The following is a 16,835-nucleotide window of genomic DNA, read 5'->3' as shown; positions in this document are numbered from 1 at the left end:
TCTTCTGAGTATTGAGTTTTGGTCACCCTGCTAAAGGAAGGATGTCATTAAGGTGGAAAGAGTGCAGAGAAGGTTTATGAGGATGTTGCCAGGACTTGAGGGCCTGAGCTATAGGGAGAGGCTGGCCAGGCTAGGATTTTATTCCTTGGAGAGTAAGAAGGCTGAGGAGTCATCTTGTAGAGGTGTATCACGAGGGGGATAGATAGTGTGAATGTACAGAGTCTTTTACCCTGAGATGGGGAATCAAGAGCAGGAGGACATAGGTGTAAGGTGAGAAGGGAAAGATTCAATGGGCAACTGAGGGGCAAATTTTTGGATGGTGGGAGGAATCCGAAGAACGCAGAGAAAACCCACGTGGTCATGGGGAGAACGTACAAACCCCGTACAGACAAGCACCCGTAGTAAGGATTGAACCTGGGTCTCTGGCACTGTAAGTGTTGTAAGGCAGCAACTCTACCACTGTGCCACTGTGCCACTGTGCCACCTGGGTATTCCTGGAGAGAGTTTTCTCTGTGTTGCTCTCATTTCTCTCACTCTTAATGCATGTTGTTGTTCGTCCTTCGGGTTCGAAGATGACCATGACTTCACTTTCAGTTGGAGGATTGGTGACTGTGGGTCCGGAAGTGACTGGTGAGGCCGATCCGGGCCCGGAAGGCACGCCCACACGTAGGGCACAAGTGGATGGGTGCTGCAGTGGAAGTGGAGGTAGCCCGGGCCTTGCGCGCGGTGCGTTTCCTCTGGGCCTCTGCAGTGCGTCTGTTCTCTGCTGCACGGGCTCCTGTGGTGAGCTTGCTACGCCAGGTTGGACGGTCCAGAGCAAGAGACTCCCAAGTGCTGAGGTTGATGTCCAAGTCCTTGAGGGACACTTTGAGGCAATCCTTAAACCGTTTCTTCTGTCCTCCTACTGAGCGCTTGCCCTGACACAGAAGCTGTTTTGGCAGTCGACTCTCGGGCATTCTGACGACATGGCCTGCCCATCTGGCTTGGGCTTTCCGTAGGAGGGTGTGGACGCTGGGGATTCCGGCCCGTTTTGTCCTGCCACCTGATGTGAAGGAGTCTGCGTAGGCAGCTCAAGTGGAAGTGGTTGAGCTGTTTGGCATGTCTGCTGTAGACAGTCCAGGTCTCACTGGCATAGAGAAGAGTGGTGAGTACCACTGCACGGTAGGCCTTCAGCTTGGTGGACTCCACTCCACTCCATTCCAATCTCACCGAGTTTTGGCGGAAATGTTTCCTTTAACACGCCTGTACATTTTGCGTTGCAGGATGATGCCACGTTATGGCGTAGCAGGAACTATGTTAGAACTGACACAGGGCATCACGGTGGCGCAGCGGTAGAGCTGCTGTCTTGCAGCACCAGAGACCCCGGTTCGATCCTGACTATGGATGCTTTTCTATACGGTGTTTGTACATTTGCCCTTGACCTGCGTGGGTTTTCTCTGCTGTCTTTGGTTTCCTCCCTCACTCCAAAGACGTACAGGATTGTACCCATTCCTTCTCTCCAGAGATGCTGCCTGTCCCGCTGAGTTACTCCAGCATTTTGTGTCCAGCTTCTATTTAAGGTGAGGAGAATTGTGTTTGTACAGTGGGATTTTAGTGATCTAGAATGTTCGTGTAGGAATATTCAGTAGTCACTTTCAAAAGAGATTTGGATAAATATTCGAAGAAGATATTTTATAGGGCTTTGGGGCAAGATCAAAATAGAATACTTAGATTAGTTCACAAATTAATGTGATTGGAGCAGAATTAGGCCATTTGGCCCATCGAGTCTACTCCAACATTCAATCATGGCTGATCTATCTTACCCTCTCAACCCCATTCTCCTGCCTTCTCCCCGTAATCTCTGACACCAGAACTAATCAAGTATTAATCTATCTATCTGTACAAATCTATCTATCTCTGCCTTAAAAATATCCACTGACTTGGCCTCCACAGCCTTATGTGGCAATGAATTCCACAGATTCACCACCCTCTGACTGAAGAAATTCCACCTCATCTCCTTCCTAAAGGAACGTCTTTTTACTTTGAGGCTGTGGCCTCTGGTGCTGGACTTTCCCACCAGTGGGGACATCCTCTCCACATCCGCTCTATCACGGCCTTTCACTGTGCGATAGGTTTCAGTGAGGTCCCTCCTCATCCTTCTAAACTCCAGTGAGTAGAGACCCAGCGCCGTCAAATGCTCAACATAGAAACATAGAAAATGGGTGCAGGAGTAGGCCATTCGGCCCTTCGAGCCTGTACGCACCGCCATTCAATATGATCATGGCTGATCATCCAGCTCAGTAACCCGTACCTGCCTTCTCTCCATACCCCCTGATCCCTTTAGCCACAAGGGCCACATCTAACTCCCTCTTAAATATAGCCAATGAACTGGCCTCAACTACCTTCTGTGGCAGAGAATTCCACAGACTCACCACTCTCTGTGTGAAGAAATGTTTTCTCATCTCGGTCCTAAAAGACTTCCACCTTATCCTTAAGCTGTGACCCCTGGTTCTGGACTTCCCCAACATCGGGAACAATCTTCCCGCATCTAGCCTCTCCAACCCCTTAAGAATTTTATATGTTTCTATAAGATCCCCCCTCAGTCTTCTAAATTCCAGCGAGTACAAGCCTAGTCTATCCAGTCTTTCTTCATATGAAAGTCCTGCCATCCCAGGGATCAATCTGGTGAACCTTCTCTGTACTCCCTCTAAGGCTAGAATGTCTTTCCTCAGATTAGGAGACCAAAACTGTACACAATACTCCAGGTTAACCAATGTTAACCCACTCATTCCTGGGATCACTCTTGTAAACCTCTTCTGGACCCACTCTAGTGCTGTCTTCCTCAGATATGGGGCCCACAATTGCTCACAATTACTCCAAATGTGGTCTCACCAGTGCCCGATAAAGCCCCAGCAATACCACCCTCTCTTTTGCCTTTTTTGGAGATACACCGCGGAAACAAGCCCTTCGGCCCACCAAGTCCAGGCTGACCAGTGATCCCCGCACACTAACACTATCCTACACACACTGGGAACAACTTACATTTATACCACGCCAATTAACCTACAAACCTGTACGCCTAGTTGGGGAAGTCCAGAGCCAGGGGCCACACAGTCTAAGAATAAAGGGAAGGCCATTTAAAACTGAGGTGAGAAAAAAATAAATTCACCCAGAGAGTTGTGAATTTGTGGAATTCTCTGCCACAGAAGGCAGTGGAGGCCAATTCATTGGATGAATTTAAAAGAGAGTTAGATAGAGCTCTAGGGGCTAGTGGAATCAAGGGATATGGGGAGGAGGCTGGCACAGGTTACTGATTGGGGATGATCAGCCGTGATCACAATGAATGGCGGTGCTGGCACGAAGGGCCAAATGGTCTCCTCCTGCACCTATTTTCTATGTTTCTGTCTTTGGAGTGTAGGAGGAAACCGAAGATGTCGGAGAAACCCCATGCATGTCACGGGGAGAACATGTGAACTCCGTACAGACAAACACCCATAGTCAGGATCGATCCTGGGTCTGTGGCGCTGTGAGGCAGCTCTACTACTATACCACAGTCCCCCGTCCCCCCTTTACTCTTCCAAAGACCTAGCAGAGACTCAATGAAGCAACTGGACATCTCTTATCCTGCACCATTCAATCATTCTCCTCAGAGAAAGAGGACAAATGATCAGAACTACACTCGCCACCCCTGCAGGACCTATACATCAGGAGGTGCAGATCCAGAGCCAGCAACATTATGGGGGACCCCCTACCACCCCAGCAACGGACTGTTCCAGCTGCTACGGTCAGGCAAACGCCTCTGCTGTCACGCTGTGAAAACGGAGAGGATGAGACGGAGTTTCTTCCCACAGGCCATCAGGACTGTTAACTCTCATATCACCAGGGACTCATTTAATTTACTGTATTAATCTATTTTTTGTGTTAAAAATAAAAAATTCTATTCTGTTTTGTAGTTTTAGCACAAACCGCAGGCATTGCCACTTTCATTTCACTGCATATCTTGTATATGTGTGTGACAAATAAACTTGACTTGACTTGTAGAACGTAAAAATGATGCAGAGGATTCTGTGGGTCCAATTTATTGCTTCCTCAAAGTTACATCGCTGTTTACTTTCTTGCTGTCCTGTCAGTGATGTCCTGAAGTTAAATAAACAATTAAACTTGCCTCCGAGGCAATATTGAGCTGTTAAATCGGACACAATATTTAAGGCCAAACTAAGATTAAAGACACAGCAGAGATGAATGGAAAACACATCAAGAAAAAAAATCATCTTCGGTTACACTGGTAGCCTAAAGGTTTGATTTAAAAAAAATGTTTGTGATAGAGTGCACAAATCAGAATCGTATGGCCTTTTCATTGTTTTCTTCCCACTGGTTATCTGTACCTACTCACTGTGGACGGCTCGACTGTAACCGTCTATTGTCTTTCCGCTGGCTGGTTGGCACGAAACAAAAGCTTTTCACTGCACCTCGGTAAACGTGACAATAAACCAAATCTGAAACTAGTTCACCTCCCGTGGGAGGGGGGGAAAAAAACTGCAGATGCTATGTTTAAATCGAAGGTAGACACAAAATGCTGGAGTAACTCAGCGGGTCAGGCAGCGTCTCGGGAGAGAAGGAACGGGTGACGTTTCGGGTCGAGACCAGGGGGAGTGGGGAGACAATGGAATCAACATTCCATATGGATGTAGTGATTGGCAACATGAGGTGCACCTAAGGTAAGCAAAAAAAGGTTTTCTGAAAGGCACAAGAAAAATGAAAAAAAAAGACAATACCAAAATTGGGCAGCACGGTGGCGCAGCGGTAGAGTTGCTGCCTTACAGCGCCAGAGACCCGGGTTCGATCCTGACTACGGGTGCTGTCTGTACAGAGTTCTTAAGAAGGGTCTCGACCCGAAACGTCACCCATTCCTTCTCTCCTGAGATGCTGCCCAACCCGCTGAGTTACTCCAGCATTTTGGGTCTACCTTCGATTTAAACATAGCATCTGCAGTTTTTTCCCCCCCACAGGAGATGAACTAGTTTCAGATTTGGTTTATTGTCACGCTTACCGAGGTGCAGTGAAAGGCTTTTGTTGCGTGCATACCAGCCAGCGGAAAGACAATACATGATTACAGTCGAGCTGTCCACAGTGTATAGGTACAGACAACCAGTGGGAAGAAAACAATGAAAAGGCCATATGATTCTGATTTATGCACTCTATCACAAACATTTTTTTTTAACCAGCATCCGCAGTTATTTTCCTACACATCTGTTCAATGATCACATTGAATGGCGGTGCTGGCTCGAAGGGCCGAATGGCCTCCTCCTGCACCTATTGTCTATTGTCTATTGTCTACTGATTGAGAATGATCAGCCATGATCACATTGAATGGTGGTGCTGGCTCGAGGGGCCGAATGGCCTACTCCTGCACCTATTATCTATTGTCTATTGTCTATTGTCTATTGTCTATAATAAATCAACCGACAAAGGGGAAATTTAAAAATACTTTTTTTAAACATTATTTTAAGTTCAAATAACAATAATAACAGCACATGACAATGTTGTTTCACTTATTTATGAACAACTAATGATGAACAGATACCAGAACCAAACACAGTCAGTCAATATTTGCAAATCTAGAATCAACAAATTTACCCTCTGGGTCGGCGAAATTTTCCCCCTTGGGGGTAAATTTACCCCAGGTTGGGAACCCTTGGTTTAGAGGGACATTGGGAAAACATGTGCAAATGAGTCTAACTGAGATGGTACGAGCTTATGGTGGCACAGTGGCGCAGCAGTAGAGTTGCTGCCTCCCAGCGCCAGGGACACGGTTTCGATCAACTCCCCCTCCCATTTCCAATCTGACCTTTCTGTCCTGGGCCTCCACCATTGTCAGAGTGAGGGGCAGCGCAAATTGGGGGAACAGCACCTCATATTTCGCTTGGGCAGTTTCCACCCCAGCGGTATGAACACTGACTTCTCTAACTTCAGATAGTCCCTGGTTTCCCCTCTCTATCCCCTCCCCCTTCTCAGTTCTCCTACTAGTCCTCCTGTCTCTGACTACATCCTATCTTTGTCCTGCTCCCCTCTCCTGACATCAGTCTGAAGGAGGGTCTCGACCCGAAACGTCACCCATGCTTTCTCTCCAGAGATGCTGCCTGACCACTTTGTGTCTACTGACTTTGGGCGCTGTCTGTACGGAGTTTGTACGTTCTCCCCGTGACCTGCGTGGGTTTTCTCCGAGTCGTCCTGTTTCCTCCCACACTCCACAGACGTACATGTTTGTAGGTTAATTGGCTTCAATAAAATTGTAAATTGTCCCTAGTGTGTAGGATAGTGATAGTGTTCGGGGTGATCGCTGGTCGACGTGGACTCGGTGGGACGAAGGGCCTCTTTCCACGCTGTATCTCTAAAGTTTAAAAGTCTAAAGTGAGATTATACGAAACGTATAAGAATATTAAGGGGTCGGACACGTTAGAGGCAGGAAACATGTTCCCAATGTTGGGGGAGTCCAGAACAAGGGGCCACAGTATAAGAAAGAATAAGTGGTAGGCCTTTTAGAACTGAGATGAGGAAAAACCTTTTCAGTCAGAGAGTTGTAAATCTGTGGAATTCTCTGCCTCAGAAGGCAGTGGAGGCCAATTCTCTGAATGCATTCAAGAGAGAGCTAGATAGAGCTCTTGAGGATAGTGGAGTCAGGGGGTATGGGGAGAAGGCAGGAACGGGGTACTAATTGAGAATGATCAGCCATGATCACATTGAATGGCGGTGCTGGCTCGAAGGGCCGAATGGCCTCCTCCTGCACCTATTGTCTATTGTCTGTTGACAAGTTAGGCTGAAGAGCCATTTTCCATGCTGTATGTCTCTATGATTATAAATCTTTTGCATAGTTCAAGCTTCTTGTCCATAAAGATGCCTTGGGTCTTGCGACAATTCTGTGCCATCGTTCCTCGTGGTAAAGGGCTGATAGCATCCTATACTTTGTAACTTGGCTTTAACTGCGATGCGTAAGCAAATCAGGCTACTCTATGTTTGGTTTACAGACACAGTGAGAAAACAGGCCCTTTGCCTCACCGACCAGCGATCCCCGCACAATACGGTGGCACAGCGGTAGAGTTGCTGCCTTACAGCGAATGCAGCGCCGGAGACTCAGGTTCGATCCTGACTATGGGCGCCGTCTGTACGGAGTTTGTACGTTCTCCCCGTGACCTGCGTAAGTTTTATCCGAGATCTTCGGTTTCCTCCCACACTCCAAAGACGTGCAGGTATGTAGGTTAACTGACTGGGTAGGATAGTGTTAGTGTGCGGGGATCGCTGGGCGGCGCGGACTCGGTGGGCCGAAGGGCCTGTTTCCGCGCTGTATCTCTATAAAAAAACACAAAAAAAACACTGCCCTACACACACCAGGGACAATTTTACATTTATACCGAGCCAATTAACCTACAAACCTGCACGTCTTTGGAGTGTGGAAGGAAAGCGAAGATCTCGGAGAAAAACCAGGTGGTCACGGGGAGAACGTACAAACTCCATACAGACAGCACCCGTAGTCGGAAATCACACCCTGGTCTCGGGCACTGTAAGGCAGCAACTCTATCGCTACGCCACCGTGCCAATGGCTTTGTGGATGACATATGTTTTCAGTCCCACCTCCATTCACAAAGTTCCTAGCCTTCATCTTGCCTTTAATTATTTTATTTTTCTTATTATCTCCTGGACGTGAACTTGGCTGGCAGGGTAAATATTTAATACCTGTCCTCTAGTTTGAAGAAGGGTCTCGACCCGAAAGGTCATCCATTCCTTCCCTACAGAGATGCTGCCAAGGGTTGCCAACTGTCCCATATTAGCCGGGACATCCTGTATTTTGGGCTAAACTGGTTTGTCCCGTAATGGACCGCCCTTGTCCCGTATTAGGCCCGGGGAGCGCTGTAGGCCCGGACACTGTAGGCCCGTGGGCCGCTGTAGGCCGGGAGAGTGTAGGCTAACGGAGTGTGTTCAGGGAGTGGGGCCGAGCGTGTTCGCCTAACGGAGGTTGCGTTAGAACCCACCTCCTGGCCCGGGCGGCCTCCATTACTGGAGCGGGAGCACGTGGCCGCTGGCTGGGTGAAGTCACGTGGGGCGCGTGCGGTGACGTCACCTTTTGTCCCTTATTTGGGAGTGAGAAAGTTGGCAACCTTAATGCTGCCTGTCCCACTGAGTTACTCCAGCTTTTTGTGTCTATCTTCGGTTTAAACCAGCATTTGCAGTTCTTTCCTGCACTTAACTGCCCTTGGAACAGGTTGTGTTGGATACAAAGATCTGACTGCCAGATATCCTTCCCCGATGGACATTTTTGTGAACAACATGGTTTTTTACGACAATCTGGTAGTTTTACAGTCACCATTAATGATATTAGCTTTTTAGTCAAGATTTATTTAATTAGTTGAATTTAAATTCTCCAGAAACACTGCTGGGATTTTAACTCATGTCTCAGTGATTATCAGTCCAGGCTGTCTGTTTATCTGTCGAGTAACTATGATGCCATTATGTGGCACTACCTGAAATTTGAGCTTTTCAGTGTTGCTTTTATGATTTAATTTAGTTTTAGATTTGTTTAGAGATACAGCATGGAATCAGGCCCTTCGGCCCACTGACTCCGTGCCGACCAGCGATCTGTGTACACTAGAACTATCCCACACACTGGAGACAACTTACAGTCTTTACCGAAGCCAATTATCCTCCAAACCTGTACGTCTTCGGAGTGTGGGAGGAAACTGGAACACCCGGGGAAAACCCACGCAGGACAATAGAAAATAGACAATAGGTGCAGGAGGAGGACATTCGGCCCTTCGAGCCAGCACCGCCATTCAATGTGATCATGGCTGATCATTCTCAATCAGTACCCCGTTCCTGCTTTCTCCCCATACCCCCTGACTCCGCTATCCTTAAGAGCTCTATCTAGCTCTCTCTTGAATGCATTCAGAGAATTGGCCTCCGCTGCCTTCTGAGGCAGTGAATTCCACAGATTCACAACTCTCTGAGTGAAAAAGTTTTCCCTCATCTCCGTTCTATATGGCCTACCCCTTATTCTTAAACTGTGGCCCCTGGTTCTGGACTCAGGTAGAAGTGTTTTATCTCAAATTACTGAACAAAACAGGGTGGGGGTAAATTTACTTTCGATAGGTTGCAAAGGGGTAAACGGGACGAAAAAGGTTAGGAACCCCTTGCTCTAAACCTTTCCTAACCACTGACCTGTCCAAGTCTCTTTTAAATTTCTTGAAAACTAATGCACCTCTGTAATGTGACTTGCTTATGAAATCAGAGAATGCACTTACAAACCAATAGAATGACCACCAGTTCCACAGATTTATTGCAATCAAATCAAACTCAATATCCAAAATGTTTTCTGGGGTCGCAGCTAGCACTTTAAGGGTTAAATAATGCAATTATTAATGCATGTATTGTGGAAGAAAAATGAAATAAGATATTTTCTTATACAGAGCTTTTTAATGTGCAGATTGAGACTTTATCTTGAATTAGTGGTGAAGCCGCAAACTACAGCAGTCTCAGTAACTGGAGATGGACACAAGAAGTTGGAGTAACTCAGCGCTGGTCGGGCAGCATCTCTGGAAAAAAGGAATAGGTGACCTTTCGGGTCAGGACCCTTCTTCAGATGGAGAATCGGGGGAGAGGGAACAGAGAGATATGAAGAGGTATACAGATCAAGTTAATGAAATAAATGCAAGAAGACAAATCAAAGCCAGCAACGCTGATCAAGGAAAGGTGGAGCCCGCAATGGTCCATTGTTGGCTGTGGGGAAGGTGAGAATGGGACTCTACCAAGGTAATTCGTAGTACTTGTAGGAAGAAGAGGCATTTGGTTGCGCATTGGCAGTGCCTGAGGCACTTGGGAATGTTAACAACGATACAGTTTAGTTTAGTTTATTTTAGCCGATACAGCGCGGAAACAGGCCCTTCGGCCCACTGAGTCTGCACCGGCTGACCAGCGATCCCCACACATTCACACTATCCTACACACACTAGGGACAATTGTTTTACATTGATGCCAAGCCAATTAACCTACAAACCTGCACGTCTATGGAGTGTGGGAGGAAACTGAAGACCTTGGAGAAAACCCACGCAGGTCACGGGGAGAATGAACAAGCTCCGTACAGATAAGCACCCGAGTCTCTGGCACTGTAAGCGCTGTAAGGCAGCAGCTCTACCTCTGCGCCACCATGCTGCCCTGGTCCTGGTGAGAATAGAACTGCCGAAAGGATGTCTTCAATTGATCAACACCGAAAGACATGTGCTGGCCGAACTGAAAAATATCACAAACCCCCTGCTGGACCCCCTGCAGTTTGTATACCGGGCAAATAGATCAGTGGATGATGCAGTCAACCTAGGCCTGCACTTCATCCTCCAGCACCTAGACCACAAGGGGACCTATGCCAGGATTCTGTTTGTGGATTTTAGCTCTGCATTCAACACCATTATAGTAGCCAGAGCTACTACATTCCAAACTCTCCCAGCTGACTGTGCCTGAACCCCTCTGTCAGTGGATCATCAACTTCCTGACGGACAGGAAGCAGCATGTGAGACTGGGAAAGCACATCTCGGACCCGCAGACCCTCAGCATAGGAGCTCCGCAAGGCTGCGTACCCTCCCCTCTCCTTTACTCTCTCCACACCAACGACTGCACCTCCACAGACTCCTCTGTCAAGCTCCTCAAGTTTGAGAACAGCACAACCCTGATTGGACTGATCCAGGATGGGGAGGAATCTGCCTACAGAGGGGAAGTGACACAGCTGGCATCCTGGTGCCATCGCAACAACCTAGAGCTCAATGCTCTTAAGACGGTGGAACTAATTGTAGACTTTAGGGAGAGCTCCCCCTCCCCTCCCCCCACTCACCATCAACAAAACCATAGTCACATCTGTGGAGTCATTTAAGTTCCTTGGAACCATCATCTCCAGGGACCTTAAATGGGGGGCCACCATCGACTCCACAGTCAAAAAGGCCCAGCAGAGGATGGACTTCCTGCGGCAACTGAGGAAACACAATCTGCCACAGGCAATGAGGGTCCAGTTTTATACTGCCATCATAGAGTCTGTCCTCACCTTCTCCATCATGGTCTGGTTTGGCTCAGCCACCAAGCACGACATCCGGAGGCTGCAGCGCATCGTTCGCACAGCCGAGAAGGTTGTTGGCTGCAACCTTCCCCCCCATCGACGAGCTGTACATTGCAAGGGCCAGGAAGCGAGTGGGCAAGATCATCTCTGACCCCTCTCACCCTGGCCACAAACTCTTTGAAGCACTTCCCTCTGGAAAGTGACTCCGGACTGTCAAAGCAGCCACAGCCAGACATAAAAACAGCTTTTTATTCCCACGAGCAGTAGCTCTACTCAACAACCAAAAGTCTGTAGCCTCCTTTTGCTCTGGTATTTTATTTCATTCTTCACATGTTTAAATTATAATGTTTTAATTGTCTACTGTATATCGTGTTGTTACTTGCGAGCAAAGCACCAAGGGAAATTCCTTGTATGTACACATACTTGGCTGATAAAATGTATTCAATTCAATTCAATTCAATTCAAATCACAGCAGCAGTCTTGGTTTTTGACTTGGCATGAGGCAGTCAGGCAAAACTTTGTGTTCTGCAAACTTTGCTTGTAAACAATTTCAGTGAGGTGAAGCAAAGTGTGGTGGGTGTTTGGAACGAGCTGCCAGAGGAGGTGGCAGAGACTATCCCAACGTTTAAGAAACATGGATAGGACAGGTTTGGAGGGATATTGGGCAAACGCAGGCAGATGGGACTAGACGATAAAAGGCCTTCTACGCCCGCACCTCCAGACTCAGGAACAGCTTCATCCCCAGGGCCATAGCTGCTATGAACCGGTCCTGCTGAGCCGGATGGTCACAACGCATAGATCAACTTGCACTTTACCCTGTCTAAAACTGTTACAATTGTTTCGTTGGGTTGCTGTTGTCTAAATTACTTAAATTATTGCATCGTATGGGAGGCGCATTCCCAATCTCGTTGTACCCCTGGGTACAATGACAATAAAGATATATTGTATTGTATTGTATTGTATTGTATTGTATTGCTGGGACATGTTGGCCGGTGTGGGCAAGTACCTGTTTCCACGCTGTATCACTCGATGACGCTCTGACTCTCACACAGTTCCATGAAGTTAAGGAACACAGCAAGACCAAGATCATAAGCGATAGGAGCAGAATTAGGCCATTCGGCCCATCAAGGCTACTCCGCCATTCAATCATGGCTGATCTATCTTTCCCTCTTAACCCCATTCTCCTGCCTTCTCCCCATGACCCCTGACACCCGTACTTATCAAAAATCTATCCATCTCTGCCTTAAAATTATCCATTGGATTTGGCCTCCACAGACTTCTGCGGCAATGAATTCCACAGATTCACCACCCTCTGACTAGAGAAATTCCTCCTCATCTCCTTCCTAAAGGAACGTCCTTTAATTCTGAGGCTGTGACCTCTGGTCCCAGACTCTCCCACTAGTGGAAACATCTTCTCCACATTCAACAACTAATACTTTAGCCGAGGCTCTCTTCTATTATTCATACCAAATAGCTTAACGGTTTTCAAAATCTCTGTTAATATCGCCAGAATAGAGTATTGCATTTTCACCCTCTTGCTATTTTTTAAAGATAACCTTGGAGCAAAATGTTCACGAAATGCAATGATTGGCTTACGTCCCACAGCCTCACCATTAGCAACTCAACCCATAAAACCCGAACACATTTGTAACAGCACTCATAGAGAGTCATGGAGTCTTACAGCATGGAAACAGGCCCTTCAGCCCGTCCTGCCCACACCGTCCAACGTGTCCCATCCACACTAGTCCCACTTGCCTGCATTTGGCCCATATCCCTCTAAACCTGTCCTATCCATGTGCCCTGTCTAAATGTTTCTAAAAACGTTGCAATAGTCCCTGCCCCAAGAGGCTCCTTCAGCAGCACGTTTCATGCAACCACCACCCTTTTATTAAAAAGTTGATGAAATAAAAACATAAAAAGACGTACAGGTATGTAGGTTAATTGACTGGGTAAAAAATGTCATCACCAGCGATGAAAAGTCCCGCGGCCGAGCTGCACCGGGCATTGTAAAGTCCCGCGGCCGAGCCGCACCGGGCGATGTTAGGCCCCGCAGTCGAGCTGCACCGGGCACTGTTAAGTCCAGCGGCCGAGCCGCACCAGCGATGTAAAGTCCCGCGGCCAAGCCGCACCGGGCGATGAAAAGTCCCGCGGCCGAGCCGCACCGGGCACTGTTAAGTCCAGCGGCCAAGCCGCACCGGGCGATGTAATGTCCAGCGGCCAAGCCGCACCGGGCGATGTAAAGTCCAGCGGCTGAGCCGCACCCCGCGCCGTGAGGAAGAGAAAAGTTTTCCCCACCCCCCCCCACCCACCCACACCACCACCCCCCACACATACACAACCAAAAAAATACAAAAACCATCCAAACACCGACACACAACAAAGAAAAAAAAAAGGAAAAAAGACGAACAGACTGCTAGCGAGCCGCAGCCGTTAGGCGCCGCCACTATATGATATGATGATGATATGATATAAAATAGCAGTTGTGGAAAGAGAAACAGTGTTCCCATTTTGGTTTTGTTTCACATTTCATCTCAGGCTGGATCAAAATTGTCTATGTGAACGTTCAGACTGAATTTATATTGTGCTGTGAAGCATAAATACCCTATATTTCACCCAATCTCTCTCTTGCAGATAAATCTTCCATTTCTGTTCTCGATTCTGTAATTATATGGTGCAAGTTTGCAATTTGAAAAGCTCCGGACAACAGTGTATTAGAAATATTTAAGCAAAACTCTTGTCTACACATACATTTTAGTTCAATCAAAGAATTACATTTCATTAAATTTTCAACTGTACTTTTAGTAAGACAAATTATTTTTTGCCTGTGTAATAAAGGTTGATGTTTATTCAACAGTGTACGCTAAATATCAGTTGACAGAGAGTGCGGGACATAGCAGAAGGAATGGTTGAATCTATTACTGAACTAGACCAAGTGGACCTGTTGGGCCCAAACCTCTCCTGCATTGGTGCAGCACCCTGTCCTCCCCCCCTCCCCTCTCTTCAACCCCCCCTCTCCTCTCCCTTCTCCCCCCTTCCCCCTCCCTTCTCCCCTCCCCCTCCCCTCCTTTTAAACTTTAAAATGTGAATAACTTTAAAAATATAACACCGATTTCAATAAAATTACTTGCATTGTCACCAAAGTGACAATGGTGAGTAAGGTGGGCCTAAAATTGTCACGCTATCATGTACCGTTTTGACTGAAGTTCAGTCACAAAAAAGATAACAAACGAGAGTTTTAATATATAGATATTCAGCATGGATACTTAGAGAGTCATACAGCACCAAAACAGGCCCTTCGGTCTGTCTTGCCCACACTGACCAACATGTTCCATCTACACTGGACCCTACTGCCTGTCTTTGCCCCATCTATCTAATTTAGATAGATTCTTGATTAGTGCAGATGTCAGGGGTTATGGGGAGGTGGCGGCACGGTGGCGCAGCGGTAGAGTTGCTGCCTTACAGCGAATGCAGCGCCGGAGACTCAGGTTCGATCCTGACAATGGGCGCCGTCTGTACGGAGTTTGTACGTTCTCCCCGTGACCTGCATGGGTTTTCTCCGAGATCTTCGGTTTCCTCCCACACTCCAAAGATGTACAGGTATGTAGGTTAATTGACTGGGTAATATGTAAAATAAATTGTCCCTAGTGTGTGTAGGATAGTGTTAATGTGCGGGGATCGCTGGGCGGCCCGGACTCGGTGGGCCGAAGGGCCTGTTTCTGCGCTGTATCTCTAAATCTAAATCTAAAAGGCAGGAAAATGGGATTAGGAGGCAGAGATCAGCCACGATTGAATGGCGGAGTAAGATTAATGAGCCGAATGGCCTAATTCTACTCCTATCACTTATGAACTTATGAAAACCCACACTGCCACGGGGAGAACGTACAAACTCCGTACAGACGAGACCCGTTGTCAGGGTTCAACCCGGGTCTCTGCCGCTGTCTGGCAGCAACTCTACCATGCCACCGCTATGAGCTCATGAACTGTTTCATTAACCGCAAGTATCCTTTGGGGAAATAAATCCTGCTTTTTGTCTATTTTATGGAAAGTAAAACACTTCCAATTTTGCCCTGAACTTCCTTGACTCTGTTTATAAGACTATGTTCACTTGTCAGACATTAAGTAATTATCTGTATCAGAGTCTTGACCGGAAATGTCACCTATCCATGTTCACCAGGGATACTGCCTGACCCGCTGGGTTACTCCAGCACTTTGTGTCCCATTAAGTGCTTATTGTGTCCTGTTAGGCCCCTCGGACTGTGGTTGATTTGACCAACCTACCTTGGGCGGCACAATAGACAATAGACAATAAGTGCAGGAGTAGGCCATTTGGCCCTTCGAGACAGCACCACCATTCAATGTGATCATGGCTGATCATTCTCAATCAGTACCCCGTTCCTGTCTTTTCCCCATACCCCCTGACTCTGCTATCCTTAAGAGCTCTATCTAGCTCTCTCTTGAAAGCATTCAGAGAATTGGCCTCCACTGCCTTCTGAGGCAGAGAATTCCACAGATTCACAACTCTCTGACTGAAAAGGTTTTTCCTCATCTCCTTTCTAAATGGTCTACCTCTTATTCTTAAACTGTGGCCCTTGGTTCTGGACTCCCCCAACATTGGGAACATGTTTCCTGCCTCTAACGTGTCCAACCCCTTAATAATCTTACATGTTTCAATAAGATCCCCTCTCATCCTTCTAAATTCCAGTGGCCGCGTGGATGCCGACATCGGGAGCTCCGGCAGCGGCAGCGTGTTCGCCCGCCCCGGATCGCGGGGCTTCGGTCGGCCCGCCGCGGATATTTCACCGTCCGGCGCGGCCTGAAATAGGCCACGGAATTTTCTCTGCTCGGTGGGGGCTTCAATGTCGGGAGCCCCGACCGCCCCGACTTGCAGCGGGGCTTGGGTCGGCCCGTTGCGGACATTTCACCGTCCGGCGCAGCCTGGAACATGGCAACGACAACAGCCTGACCGCAGGAGAAGACGGCAGGGGAAGAGAAAAATACATTCTGGCCTTCCATCACAGTGAGGAGGGGACTGGAGGAGACTCACTGTGATGGATGTTTCTTTTTGGGGGGTTTTGTGTTGGTTGGGGTTGTGTAATTTGCTTATTTTATTGCTCTTATTGTTGGACTGTGGGTGACGAAATTTCGTCCAAAAAACTTGTTTTTTGGATGACAAATAAAGATATCTTGAATCTATCTTGAATCTTGAATACACATTGGCAAAACGGTCGAATCAGGCCGTACTAGTCAAGAATCTAGTACTCCACAGCCTCCTGTGGCAAAGAATTCCACAGATTCACCACCCTCCGACTAAACGAGGGTGGGAGAGAGAACCGCAGTTAATGCTTCAAGTTGAAGTCACTTCACTGGAATCTGGTTCATCAGAGCTTTGTCGCAGGCGCACTAACTGCTGCGCAACGGCGCTGCCGGTCGCTGCCTTCAGCTACTTGTAGCGTGGAGAGGAGACATGTGGACTGTACTCTGCGAGTGCTGTGTGCTGTGTACTGGAGTACTGTGAGTACTGTGGAGTACTGTGTGTAGTTTTGGTCTCCAAATTTGCAGCGTAGGTTAATTCCCGGACTGGCAGGACTGTCATATGTTGAAAGACTGGAGCGACTAGGTTTGTATACACTGGAATTTAGAAGGATGAGAGGGGATCTTATCGAGACGTATAAGACTATTAAGGGGTTGGACACGTTGTCTCTACTGAATAAGGGGTAGGCCATTTAGAACGGAGATGAGGAAAAACTTTTTCAGTCAGAGAGTTGTG

The 16,835-nt window shown here is 47.6% G+C and overlaps 1 pseudogene across 1 annotated transcript in view; it reads right to left on the bottom strand.

Annotated features, from left to right (window-relative positions):
* Positions 1 to 16,835, bottom strand: part of LOC144595735 (contactin-associated protein-like 5) — an 852,226-nt pseudogene that overhangs the window by 179,622 nt on the left and 655,769 nt on the right. The gene's annotated exons all lie outside the window — the stretch shown is intronic.

This window comes from Rhinoraja longicauda, chromosome 8, assembly GCF_053455715.1.
Source record: "Rhinoraja longicauda isolate Sanriku21f chromosome 8, sRhiLon1.1, whole genome shotgun sequence".
NCBI lineage: Eukaryota > Metazoa > Chordata > Chondrichthyes > Rajiformes > Arhynchobatidae > Rhinoraja > Rhinoraja longicauda.
The sequence above is the reverse complement of the archived record's forward strand: the minus strand, read 5'-3'. Positions and strand labels throughout refer to the sequence as shown.